Source organism: Triturus cristatus, chromosome 4_1 (genome assembly GCF_964204655.1).
Source record: "Triturus cristatus chromosome 4_1, aTriCri1.1, whole genome shotgun sequence".
NCBI lineage: Eukaryota > Metazoa > Chordata > Amphibia > Caudata > Salamandridae > Triturus > Triturus cristatus.
The window spans coordinates 67403154-67413116 of record NC_140585.1 but is presented as its reverse complement, the minus strand read 5'-3'; the positions used below and the strand labels follow the sequence as shown (position 1 = coordinate 67413116).

The 9963-nt window shown below is 47.9% G+C and overlaps 1 protein-coding gene across 1 annotated transcript in view; it reads left to right on the top strand.

Moving 5' to 3' along the window:
- Positions 1-460: 460 nt before the first annotated feature.
- The window catches only part of LOC146839542 (aldehyde dehydrogenase family 3 member B1-like), an 876897-nt gene continuing 867394 nt past the window's right edge, over positions 461-9963 (top strand). The window contains exons 1-3 of the mRNA XM_085650813.1: positions 461-570; positions 700-761; positions 1177-1222. The gene's annotated coding sequence lies outside the window, so the exon portion shown is untranslated. The remainder of the gene's footprint in view (positions 571-699; positions 762-1176; positions 1223-9963) is intronic.

Genomic DNA, 9963 nt, shown 5'->3' with positions numbered 1-9963 from the left:
CAGGTCGTGATTTAATTCTGGGTTATCTACGTAACCCCTCTAAGGTGACCTGGTGGCGAGGTTCCTTTTGGTTTGGTGTACAAAATTAGATCAATTTCCCCTTTTGCTCACACACACTAATGAGAATACTAATAAATCCTCTGCATTTTTGATACCTATAAATATTATGAGCTGATCATTGCGAGTGTACTCTGTGCTATTGTATGGGTTCATTAAAGGGTTCGAACATACGAGATCAATCTCTCTTGTTAACCTTAGTTTGTTTTCCATCTTTTCCACATTCAACGAAAACATCGTTGCGCACTTTTTGAACTAGTCATTTGGTTGTAATAAAGTTTCTTGAAACACGATCTTTGGTTGGCGTTCTAGTGTTTCCTAACCGGAACTAACCTTAGACGTTTTCACGTAACTACGTCACTCACGTGACTCCCTGCCCCGGAAGCACGTACAGAATTGTATGCGTGTAGGGAAAAACCACGAGTATTTAGCTGCTGCTGTACGAATCAACTTTCACCTCCAGGGCTGTAGGGACCCAGTAGGTGCTTCGGCTGACGGTTGAACTGAAGCTAAGTGAGTACCATTTGTTTCTCTTCATAATGGAAGAGTGTCATTAAAAATCGGCATTTTACTGAGTAGCTGCTGTGACTAAAACTGTTTGGGGGTTATTAAATACCATTACCTCGTTCTGTTTACTCCTAGATTTGCATTACGGTTCCCACCACCCTGCAGTTTCTAAGGAGCGCAACCTTTTTCGCTGTGATGTAAGCCTTGTGTTTTCCAATGCTTTACTTCCCCTTCTGAATATGGGATATATTAAGACTGCCATTGTAAACTACTACTCAGTTTGTAGTTCCTTTTTACAAAAAACCATGTACTTTGAGTTTTGATCATCTTAACTACTGTTGAGTTAATAATCGGTTCTGCTGATAGATGTATGAACCGATATTGTGGTACACTCAGACTAATAACGCATGGAGTACCATTTAAACGATAAGATGAATGCAATCATTCAAGAGATATCAAATCCAGGATTCCTCCCCTTCCGTTGAGTGAATGTTACACTTGTTTGAATTAAATTGTATTCAAAGTGTATTCAGGGAGGGGTTGTAGTGGAAGCATCCTTCTAATTTTGGGATAGTCACTTTGATAAAAAGTTTTTCTTTCTTTTTCTTTCAGAAATCATTTTGCTTTTGGGAAATCCCTGAAGAATTGCACGTAAACTGTGAGTTACAATATTTAAGAACTACACCAGAGGTTAGGGTAAGCCTTAGCGTGCTTATACCGCCATGGTGTTATCTGGTCCTGACGAAAGCTTCGGTAATATCTTCATGGAAGCTGAAACATGTTGACCGTATATTTTCAGGATGTATCTGGTCAACTAATTACCAGTTAGCGACATCCATTTCACTTTATTTTAATTGGTGCCATTCCTTACCTACCATTAAAAACTTTTCTTTTGGGATTGAGAAAAGGCTCCATTTTAAATCACCCTGTTCCTCACCTGAGGTTATAAAATACAATCTGCTCCGCCATATTAATAGCGTTGTAGCACACCAGGAATACACGTCGTATTCCTGGTGGGGACCCCATGATGAAGCATGTCACCGACTAGGTCGGTGAGTGAGGGTTCCATTCTTTCACTTTGAGTGACCTCTTCTCACCTTTTGTTTATGGAGACACTCTTTTGTTGTTTGATTATTATATATATGTTGTACCATCACCAAGCCTGAAAGAAGTGGAAATATGGAGGAGATAGGATGGAATTAATTTCCGTTGTCGTGTGCTGCACTGTTTGACTAATATTAGGCCATAGATGAGCATGTCTATTTAACAACAGTCCCACAGTATCGATGTCAGCACAGTTTACTGCACGTGTTTGAGCAGACGCCTTCACACATGCACACAATTTGGTAAATTCGTTATAGGACCACTCAGTGCAAATACAGTTAGAGGTACAGACCGAGGGGTAGTTCTTTCCAATTATGTAGTTGACTGTTGGAGCCATCGAAAGAATTAGAACTATACCGGCAGATTGCATCACAGGTCCCGCTGCCCTAACCTTTTTTCTGAAATGTGCATGGGTCGGCTGTTATTGTTATTGTTTTCTTGACATCCAAACACCCATTGCTTAAGGCCCCATGCTCCCAATTGCATTAGTCCTTGGGCAGGGTAGTGGGGATAGTTCTAACGTAGAACGGTCATTGGGCCATGTTAGGAAACGGTTAAACATGGAACGCTGCCCACAGTCCAAAAGAGGTTTGCTATAAGTCCGCAACTCTGCCCCTCCAATGTGCGTATGTTGGCCTTTATCTGAGCACGGTGTTAAGATGGGATTGACACGTGAAGGAGCAATTTACAGCTGTTTTGTCCTTTTGGGTGCATGTGTGGCTCATGGGGTGGGTCCATGAACCCGGGGTATGGCAAGTGGCGCCGTCTGTGGGGCTACTGCTAGCCAGGCCTATCAGTAACGGTCACCATTGTCCAACTAGTCATAGCTACGAATTGTATGGCCCATAGACTACCGTACACAGGTATGTTTGTGTAATTACTGCTATCGATAGGTCTTCTGCATCTGCATGGTTTGGTTTTGCTCGCAAGAAAGTGCCAGTCATAGGCCTTTAACTGTCACTCACAGTGGCACAGATATGGTGAAAAGCACACATAGCAAACTGAAACCTAGCCACCCAAGGGGTGGCTAGCTCTTGGAGGGCAACGCAACCGAGCTAGAATGGTGGTTAATTATCTAATGCAAATAGAAGCATTGATTAAGCCGAAAGATGGGTGTAGCTTAGTGCCACAATCGTATTGAATACAGGGATGCATTGACATAGTGGCAAAAGACTAAGTGGCCACTACATAGCGCCCACTAAGGCTAAAATCACAGCACAAAGTTTACCGGTGGAATTTGACCAAGTGGTTGCTGGTGCGCCGCACGTGAGCGAATTGCAAACTGGCGCTGGGGACAGTCTTCCACGAGTTGGTGCTGTCTGTTATTGTAGAGATGACCCAACATGATGACCCATGCAGCCTGTCATGAGTCCTGGCATGTAGTCGCACAATTGTCAGGTGTTCCGTAGAACTGCCTTGCGGTAGGAAGCGCGCGCGTATGCCAATTCCTAGTTTTGCGCAATTGGGTTCTCTATGTACATTTGCCGTAAATAGCTCTAGGTCGGAGAGTGCGTGTACTCTGTCTACAGTTGGCATTGCGGTACGTCTGCCTGGGTGGCAACAGGACAGGGTATGTGTCCTTTGACTTTGATGAGCGATTCATTCAATGCTTTTCTTCATAGAACTATTCTCACCGATGTTAATTCAGTGTTTTGGAGGGTACCTCTGTCTCCAACCCACCAATAGTTCATTGTTAATCCGATGACTTGCTGTCCACCGGTCCTTTTTCAAGACCGCTTCATGGCGCCCGAGTTAAATCATAGACCACGTAGGTTTCGATTTTTCAATACCAGTTCTGTCTGGGCAATCAACCCGATTGGGTCGCAAGTGATCACTCAGTCGGTCATTGTTTCCCAGAACCCCCGCCCCTGCATCCGAGCAGGTCAGTGTGAACAAGAGGGGCCTCCAGAGAGGTACACCTCCTCTTTAGTTTTGTGGGTTCCAAAGAAGGCAGGGACTGTACATCTCCCATCAGGGGGCTTAAACCATAGCGGGTTCTCCTTGGATGTCGCACGGCTGTGTCCGGCTGTCCGTTGTTTGCAATGGATCGAGGTGTGCATTTAAACGCAAGGGGCTCGCTCGCATTAATGGCGGCCGTCGCACACATGATGTGCGTGGAAGGGGAATCAACCACGGCCTGGCGGCAACCCACAAATGTATTTGGCTGGGTGGTCGTCCAAGCAATGCAGCGTGAAGCAGGGCGGGGCCTGTGCTTGGCCCCGCGCAGGCCTGATGCTGCGGGACGGGGAGGGCCGCACCGCCCCCCCCCCTCCTACCACGTTTATTTCCGTGGAATTGGCCGCGCCGCCGGGGCAGTTGTCACTGCACTTCCTGTGCTTTGATGACACGGTGGCCTCACGATTACTCTGCGACGCTCCGTCACTGGGGAACATGATTCCGGGGTTTTGCCATGCAGACGGTTCATGCGTGGGCAAAAGATTTGGCTACAGCATCGTCCTCATAAGAGGGCCCCCATTCCTACACTTGGTAGTGTAAGCGGAATAGACCAAACACCAGATTAACCGGGAATCCAAGTATCACTGCAGGCGAAGAGGGGTCTCGCGGTGAGGAGCAGTGGGCACTGCGTGACTAACTTCTCTCTAGGATGCGGCCTGGAATTTTAGAAGGCACACTATTGCACAGTGTAGGCTGCTCGCACAGCGCTCTGTGGGGCGTCAGGCAGAGAACAGTAACATGGTACTACCTCCATGCCACGTTATTTAGTATAACGTTGGTTGCATGGCGACGCAGTGCCCGCTGCACAAGCCATGGGCGAGCTTGCTCTTCATTGAAGGGAGACACTTAAGGCTTATTCAACACAGAAAGGTGACAGTCCCACCATTTCAGAACGGAAGCATTTTCGAAATGCTACGCGGCGATGCCAGAATTGTGGCTTCGGTCAGCTTCTACAACTAACAAGCCTTGTTGAGCCAATGGTACTGGGGTGTGGTAGGTGTAGTGTGGTCTTGTAATATACGTTTGGAGGCCATGTAAGAAGCCGCAAAACACCTGCCGGCAGCCCACTGAGCTTAGCACCAAACCAAGGGTTAGACCTTTATGAGGAACATCTGCTGGCACCATATAGAAACAGGTCCAGATGTACACTGGGGGGGCATTCCCCTGCAACCAAAGGCAGGTTTCGGGTTGCTTCAGTTAAGACCTATCCACCGCGCTTTAGCCAGGGCGGCTTGTGGGTGGTGTAGTTGTCATATAACAAGTCCCTTTGTCCCAATTTAGACTAAAGTTACTGTCTGGCTAAGGGTGGGCAAAGGGTAGTTATGTTGTTCCTGCATGCACCGATCTCGCAGAGGAGGTAAAACATTTTGTCTCCAAGGCGGGGATTGTGCGCCGCCATTCCGTTTCCAATGGGCTCCCGCTTCACGCACCATGATCACGCGTAGGTGACCGGCCCGGCTGTTGTGAAGTTGATTAGTGTGGGGGTTCATTTGTAGTTGAAATCGCTGTTCATCGAAGGGAGACAGTTAAGGAAGGTTCAACACGTTAAGGGGCAGTCCCACCATGTCAGAATTGAAGCATCCGCAGTAGGCTACGCAGGAAAGCCAGGATTTTGCTTCATCTTTCTTATACAACTGACAAGCATTGTTAAGCAATAGGTACTGGCGTGTAGTGAGGCACGGTGTGTGGGTTGGTACACGGAGGCAACGCATGAGCGGCTAACCTACAGCCTGCCATGCCACCGGCTAACAGCCCAAGGGTGTGAGTTCTGCGAGGTCTTGGGGCACAGCTGGGCCCCTGCCTGGCATTGGCAGAAGTACATACATCCTCCGGTTATTACCTGTATTGTGTTCCTCAACCCCTCACCTCAGATATTTAAAGGGAACAGACCCCGGCTCTTCAGCAACTTCGTGCCAGGGGGGCATGCGCGCTGCGTAAACACAGAGCTCCAACCATAAGGGTGCCGAGTAGCATAACCAGTAAATAGGTGTAAGAGGTGTGTCCCTAGCATTACAGCTGGTGAGAACACTACCGTAGAGGTGCGCCCAGTTGAGAGTGGGGCGCTTACAAGGTTTGGAGGGCCACTGCGGTTTGTGGAATCTTCCAGAGGAACCACTGGTAGGGTACTGGAGCTAGCAGGGAACTGGGAACCTAGGATACTGACACTTGTACCTCGCTGGGTGGGGCTGCGGTTAGCCAACATAGTGTGCTGCCGTCCTAATAAGGGGGGTAGCAGCGTGTCAAACACATTGGGACACTATGGCAATAGAACATTTGGCACGCCCAATGCAGAACTAAAACGAAACTTCAACGGAGCGGGTAATTTGTCACCGTTGGGGATGCCCTGGGCGGGCGGGGGGTACCCCCCCCCCCCCATGGACACCCTCTTATCTAGGGGCATTCTAGGACGGGTAAAGTAGGACTTAGCCAATCCGGAATGCTTGGGCCATGCCGCAGGCAAGGCGCCTGCTGAAATCAGACAGATTAGATAAGCCAGTATGCTCGGGGGGTTGTTGTCAACACGGAAGGAGCTGAACGGGCATAATTCCCATAAGGAATAAGGGACACATGGTAGGACAGGAAGGTCCCTTTCCCAGGGCCACCTCTTTCAGTCATGAACACTCCTGCGCGGCAGGATGTATCAAACAAAGTGTGACACAGGTTAAATAGAATCCCTCTCGCCAGAATAGCCAGAGCAGACAGGCGGGTGGGGGAGTGGTCACCTAGCTAGCGGGCTGCTGTCCCATAGATGGGCACGCAGGTTTCAGGTGCACCCGGTGCTAGGAGAATGGCAGCTAGGGAGATCAGCACACAGACGGGGCCTTGCGAGCCGAGGGGTCGGCAGCCACCCCGCCCAGAGCTGGCTCGGGGCTGAGGCAAGTGAAGCGGGAAGAGGTGTGGCGCCGAGGCCAGGGCAACTGGCTCCAGAACCTGGGGATCACGGTTCGCGTCCCTGCGCCTGCGGCAGATTCACCCAGCACCATGTGACCCTGGGCTACAGCTTGCTTAATCTTTCCGGCGGGCCCCAGCGCCTAGAGACCCATACGGGTGATTGTTCGGCTTTACAAATGTGGATTATTCTCAGTGGAACTTTCATGCATGGGGGTAATTGGCCTTGACACAACTACCCAGGCCCGACAGGCCTCTTGTTTCAGCAGACACTATCTGACCCAGGATAGCATCAAGGGCTTGGGATGTAGATGGGGCCACCTATAACCAGAAGGGACGGTTCTCTTTCATCTGGATTGCAGGAGGCTCCAGACTGGAGAGGTGGCAGGTAAGACTATAGCTGTTTGGGTGGGGGGCTCTGGCGGCGACGGTGGCCGCCTCCGGAGCTGTGGCGGGGTTACAGGGCGATGTGGAAGCAGGCCGGTACCAAAGGTTCCTCTGCGCGGCACCATAGGGGGTGCCAGAGCCAAATCCGAGGAGCCTCATGGGAGGGTCCCGGAAGCCGTGTTGGCGCCCCGATAGTCCTTCGGGCGGTTGTGGGCTTGAACAACCGGGGGTTTGCTATGCTACGCTCCGCCCCGGGAAGGGGCGTGAGTAGAAGTTACCAACGGTCACGTGATCCTAGAAGAGAATCACTTGGACGGCAGCAAAGGCGGGGTTCGCCCCAGTGCTGCCCGGCTCATCAGGCGGGCAGGCGGCCCAGTTGGTTGCCTGCCCTTGGATCGCCCGTAAGATAACCCACCTTTTACATAACGGTGTATGTAATAAACCTGCAGCATTTTGTACCCAATCAAACAGTCTGAGTGTGTGTTATTATTGGGTAATGTATTTTGTTGGAGGGGGGACTGAGGGGTGCCAATGGCGATACTATGCGTCAATAACAAAAATAAGGAAGTGCGAGCTCTTTGAAGTGTGCACATGCGGTAGAGTTCAGGGGAAGGTAGAGTATAAATGCCTTTGAAGTGGGGTCAAGCAGAGAGTGGCCATATTTTACTCAAAGGCTACTAGCCTGTCTGGCACACAGTAAGTACAAGAAACCTATTTTTTTGCAGTTTTATTTTTTATTTTAAAATAGCGCAAACTCGACCCGAAGGTATTGGAGAGCTTTACATGAGCACCAATTTAGCTAAACAAGGATACATTCATTTTTTGATAGGCACGGGGATATTAAGTGATTTGCCCAGGTAAGGAATGGAATATTGCCGTGCCTCCTTCAAACGTAATGCATTAACTACACTTCCCGTCAGCACCTTTTACCTTCCAACTACTACTTGCTACAATACATCACCCAGCACTCAGACATCTACCCAGACACTCGATGCGCGCTTCACCCAATACACGGACAAAGCTGGTGCTGGTTGGGTAATCGCTATGCACGCCCCGCATAGTTCTCTATGTAGCCTGTGCGAGAGCACTTTGTAATACATGCCATGATTAGGAACATTTTGCTCCCTGCAATGTGACCATAACCTCCAGACTTAGCAAGTTTTGATTTTTGGAGCATCCAGTGATTAGTTATCTTCACCTTGAAAGTGGCGCTGTTTGTGCTCTGTGGCTCCACGAGGGAACTGTACTTGACATAGTTCTCATTGTCTAACACTGTTTGCCTTGAAGCAACGGTGTGCACTGATGCATGAGATGATGAACACTGTACATGCCTCTTACTGGTATCTCCATGTCTAGACAAAATCTTAAACTTACTACCATTTTGGTATTCACAGAAGGCACTTACTCATTTTGGTATTCACAGAAGGCACTTACTCATTTCGGTATTCACAGAAGTTAGGAGTCCTAACTTTAGGACTCCTAAATGCCTTCTGCGAATACCGAAAGCCTTAAAATTAGGATTTTTCTCAGTTTAGTAGTAGTAAAGTTAGGACTCCTAACTTTAGGACTCCTAAATGCCTCTGTGAATACCGAAAGCCTTAAAATTAGGATTTTTCTCAGTTTAGTAGTAGTAAAGTTAGGAGTCCTAACTTTAGGACTCCTAAACTGAGAAAAATCCTAATTTTAAGACTTTCGGTATTCACAGAAGGCATTTAGGAGTCCTAAAGTTAGGACTCCTAACTTCTGTGAATACCGAAGTGAGTAAGTGTCTTCTGTGAATACAAAAATGAGTAAGTGCCTTCTGTGAATACCAAAATGGTAGTAAGTTTAGGATTTTGTCTTAAGTTAGTTCTGTGAATCGGGCCCTTGGATAGCACCACATCAGCTATCTTAGGCTGCTTGAAGGACTTTTTAAATGTACAAATACAAATGTCAGACTCGCAGAATCCAACAGAAAACACATGTAAGTGATCAAACAAAATCTTTGTAATTCCCATACCGAGCACAAATCCATCTATCAATCTATCTAACCTACCCTCCCTTTCAGACACTACGACTAATAGGATGACGTCCACGATTATAATACCTTCATCCGCTTCATCTCAATAATTTCCAGGGAGAAAATTTGAAGTCTCCTGAGGCCGGGCTTACATACCCCCACCCACCCAAAAAAAGTAACATGATGGGGAGCCACAGCCAACGGCCGATGAGTCAAGGGAGCCGCTGGTCTAAAAAGTTTGGGAACCACTGACATAGGAGGTAACATCACTGTGCATTACATCATTCAGGAATCTGAACAGGCGCAAATCTCTCATTGGCAGTTCAGCTCTCTATGATGTAGTGGCGCACATGGACCAGAGGCACCATTCTGCCGAGCGCAGCAAGGAAAATCAAAGCTGCCGCCTCAGTGTTAAGGTTAAAAGAGGCGGGCCAATCACAACATTCTTTACTTGGTCACTCACAGTGGGGTGGCACTAGTTACCAGAAAACATCAATAGGCAAGGCGCAGCCCCCCCTTTTCACATGATCATTTTACTCCGTATCTGAAATAAAACAATGTTGATACACAATATTTGAAAAAGATGGGCTATGTCTCTTTTTTGTATGGTACAACTGCTGCAGGTTAGAATACTATCTAGTGCAGCAGGACAGATATCCCACGTGAAAACGACTACTTTTGATGAAAACATTATACGTTAAGCATTCCTATCTACAAAAAAATATATGTGCTATCTAGTGCTTCAATTCTTTCACAGTTTGAATTATGCTCCAGTTTCAAAACGTCTACCCAAGTGGACCATAGAAAGTTTGCTGAATCGGGCAAAGAAATTTGAGAATATTTTATATTTTTCTTTCTTCATCAAAGTGATAACCTTTATTTTTCTGGACCAGCTGAACAGCACACCATTTGAAAAAATGTAGTGGGGTCTCGGGGACAGAAGTCATAGAAAATACAGCTGTTCAGGGACCACGGGAGCTGTGGTTCTTTAGGTCGAGCCTAGCGTCAGCACTCATGCGCTGCTCGCTTTGCAAGACTACTGTAGTAGAATATGGGAGAGAAGC